The sequence below is a fragment of the Dunckerocampus dactyliophorus genome, chromosome 7 (assembly GCF_027744805.1).
Source record: "Dunckerocampus dactyliophorus isolate RoL2022-P2 chromosome 7, RoL_Ddac_1.1, whole genome shotgun sequence".
Classification (NCBI taxonomy): Eukaryota; Metazoa; Chordata; class Actinopteri; order Syngnathiformes; family Syngnathidae; genus Dunckerocampus; species Dunckerocampus dactyliophorus.
The window spans coordinates 15,404,577-15,408,990 of NC_072825.1; positions in this window are offsets into that span (position 1 = coordinate 15,404,577).

Genomic DNA, 4,414 nt, shown 5'->3' on the forward strand with positions numbered 1-4,414 from the left:
GAAGAGGGTGCCAGCCACTTCATATGCAATCATTTGTGGTGTGTGTTGTTTACTGTTCCCAGCATGATCTTTTGTTGCACATCTTCATCAAGGACAAACACTTGGAAACCTCACACTTATCACTTCTGTAGTTTTGGCCTCACCATGCCTTGTAAAAATATAAATGAGTCCCATGTTTTCCACCAGCCAATTGCGTTAAGTTTTAAAGCCTCTTTCTATTTCCTTTTGAAGCCTGCTGTGTGTATGTTTGTTTGCACTGCCACAAAACAGCGACAAACCTCCCAGGCTCCATAATTAAAGACTCAAGTCAGTAGGATAGAGGGGGTTCCTCTCTTTAGCACATAATTCCATCCAGACATTGTGGAAAATTTAACTGCCTGTGTTTGAATATCTGCTGTGATTCAGTAACTATAAAGTGAACTTACACTCAGCCTCCCTGGTGTCACATCTCTCACAATTAACCAATTGAACACTCCGCTGACCTCCGTCCTCACCTCCACCAGTACACACAGCCTCCTTTTCACCGCCTTACCCAATTCACCTCTGCCGTCCACCACCCTCTCCTCTCTCCTTCGTGGATGACTCCTGATTAAACTGCTATCTGTCACTTCTGGCTCGGCTTGTAGACAATATAAAGTACTTGTCCATGAGAAGTAAGACGTTTTCTTAAGCTCAACATAACAGACGCTTCTGCAGCGTCACCATGCCAAAGTAAAGAAATAAACAAAATATATAAATTTTTTAAATTGGGGTTTTTAATTAATTTATTTTTAAATCAATGCATTAATTAATTTGATTTAAATAAAATTTTTAAATAATTAAAAAGTCGATTTCCAGCACAAGAATACAGTAATCCCTCGCCACTTCATGCTTCAAATTTCACTGCTTCACTCTATCACGTTTTTTCCAAAATATATAAATGAATATATTATCATTGTTTTGTGGTTAAATATGGCCTACAATGTTAAAAATGTGCATATATAAGCAAATTTTACGTATCTTTTGCCTAAGTTAAGCATCTTAGAGCATAAAAATGGCGAAAAGAACTGAAATACAAATATAAGGCATTCAGAAGACACATTCAAAGACGTTGTGATGATGTGTAGTATTCTACGCTGGTCACTAGGTGTCAGTAATGTTACATATACACACAATAGCCAGCGCAGAAAGCACTGTACAAAAAAACGGAAGTAAAAAAGGAACAACAACAAAAAAAAGCTCCCGATGCTAATGTGTGTGAGTCTATATAATGTCTTATTTTTGCCGTATTTTCTCTTATTTTGTCTACTATATTGGGTAATACAAGTGTAAAGGTGACTTGAGGGTCGGGTTGTGAACAATAAACCCATACAACCCTCCTCGATCAATAAGACTCAGCCATAAATCCTTAGATTAATTGATTGTAGAGACATGCACCGGGTATCTGGCAGACTAAGGGGTAGGTTGACAGTGCGTCTCTAAAACAATGCGAGAGCCTGGGCTGCCGGGGAACCAAATCTCACGCATACTCTTTAAGCTTACCATGACTGAAGTGAGAATGGATGTAAATAATAGCAGCACTAGCGCTAGCTAGTTACCGCAAAGGATTTTCAACACATCAGCAAAACAAAAATGTAAAGTTTGGAATGTATGGATTTTACAAGAACGGAAAACTCAACAAAAGCCACACCATTTGTAAGCTAAGCAGACCAGCTCTGATGTACAAATTTTGACCAGCGAGACCAACAGAGACCGGTGTGGTACCCTTTTTTCTAGAGCTGCTGCTTACCTTTTTGGGTTTGTAATTGTTTGCTTTTAAATCTTGCGTCTTTGTTACCTGCCTGGAGTGTTCAAAACATCATACTCAGGCTGAAATGTTGCATGGCTACTATTCTCATTTTTAGTATGGGATTGTCTAGTTTTCCAACTTAACACAGCATTTTCATTACACCCATGTGACAAATAGTGCTGTACACTTATCTTTGCTTGGACACATTTTTGCCACTTTTGACCTTACTGTATGCGTGAAGTCCTGATACTGGTCCATCATGATTGCCAGCACTGGATAGGGTGTTGGATGGATGCTCTTCAACATGTTCGTCACACTGACTGGACAGGGAGTGAAAGGAGACCTACTGACCTGTAACACATTGAGCTGTTCAAAGAGGTGTGTGCTGTTTGTAATTGTAAGCGTGTACCACAGGTGGGCTCTATTTGTCCCACCCGTGTCTGCGTTTCAAGAGGGAGGGTGATTGGTTTCTATGAGCAAGGAAGAGAAACCTCAGCACACAGCTGGTCATCAGGAGCACACATGTGGCACAGGTGCAGTGCACCTGTCCATAGCCGGGAAGTATGGCCACCTGCAAGTTGTCCTCCCCTTCTCGTCTTGCTTCCCTTGGCCTTAGGTCACCAAGGTGCCCCCGGGAAGCCGTCCGCAGTCCCTCACTTGTTGATTAAGGTAAGGTGAGAACTGGTATCACAATGTCGGGGAGGAAAATTGCCTCCGAAGTTGAACCATTATGGGCAACAAATCACAGCAAGTGTCTCTCTTGCAGCTGTGTGAAACTCAAACCATGCTCAGAGTGAAGAAGAAAAGGAATCATAAAACGGCATGAAGGGACGATCCCAAACAATGAGGTCCTACTGTTTTGCATTTATCACTTTTTTTTTTTTTTTTACAAGAAAGTACCTTGGCTTCACTGCAGCACTAATCGCAAATGCCACTAGATGACAGACTTGAGCAGTGGTAACGATAGAGTTGCACGTACTGCCTTCCACGCCGCAGACCATCTGTAATCAGGGCTGTGCAGTTTGTCAACAAACAGCTGAGAGGCCGTTCTTTTGAAGTGATAGAGCCAAGTTTGAGGGAGTGCAGAGCAGCCCGAACACACAACATACTCTTTCAGACACTCACCTAAAAGTGGCGAAGAAGGTTGTTGCCTCGGAAGAGAAGGGGGTGACTGAACGGCCCGTCACTCAACTTACTCTTCCTCTTTTCATCCAGGCAGTGTTTGTGCTCTCAGTGGCTATTTTTGACACATATGTCACCATGCAGGGTGTTATCGCAAGATGCTGCACCCACTGATGCTTTTCTGTAAATAAATTGATATATTGTATCGGCATACATCTTCCTTATTTCTTGAAGTCTCATACATCAAAAGAAACAATGGCCGTGACTGTATGTGTGCTTTATTTTGCGTGCATAGGGCTCATGTTATGTGGTCAGTGCTGTTTTTCATTCATGACGAAAAACCTCTTGATGGCTCCCTGAAGCCAAATTATCATGACTTATAAATGCGGGCACACATTAGTGGTTGTGACACATTTCCTCTTCTCCTCCTGCAGTGATCATGAAGGAATAATGTCTGTCATTAGGACAAATTTAAAAAACAAGTGAGGAAATGAGAGTGATGACAGCATTTTTTATTCAGAATATGCTGAACGAATCATCGTTCAATACAGGACCAACACACACACACATCCTCACCCTGGCATTGAATCACACTGATGTCATGTAACTGGAATACAATAGCATTGGCACTCACAAAAACAAAAGGGAAAGTATTTGCTGTGTCTCGTTTGTATCCATACATTTTTATTGATACTGTGAGTATGATTACACTGCATCATACTAATTTATCACATTTTGCTCCCTTTTATGTATCTAAATAAGGTTATTATTCTAACTGCATGGTCTCATTCCGAATATTCGTATAAAGAGAGAATTCACATGACTACGTGGAGCTGCTTATAGGTAATTATACATACATTCTTTTGGGACTTTTACAATTTCATTATTTGCTCAAGCTCCAAAGTTGGTATAATCGTGTATCAACTCTATACGCAATAAATTGAACCACAAATCCACTTTACTGGGAGTGCTGCTGTATGGGCCACAAACGGCGACAGCACCTCACATCTCCAGCCATCCATCCATTTTCTATGACGTTTTTCCTCAATGGGGTTGCAGGGGTATGCTGGAGCCTATCCCTGACTTTCGGCGAGAGTCGGGGTACACCCTGGACTAGTCGCCAGCCAATCGCAGAGCACAAACAATCCACCTCACATCTGCTCTAGGTTATTTTCCATTTGTGGTACCTTAGCTGTTTACCTTAGCTTTTTTGTGTGAATAGTGTTTGCATATTTCATGACACCCCTTGACACTTGGCGGAATTGTAACAATGTCAAAAAAAACATTTGTTTCATTTCTTTCACAGGACTCCTTTGTGTTATAATGCAGATCACAATCTTTCCATCTTGGCAGATCTACTGAGTGACTTTTAAGTTTGGTCTTGGGTTGGATCGCATATGCAGGTGTACCAATAAGAGTATAGTATATACAATTAGTGAGAATATCTTGCTGGTTGCCCTCACGGCTGTTTTGCAAAGTGGAATTTATTATCCATGTGGGTATGCGCACCTTGCAGCCAGGATG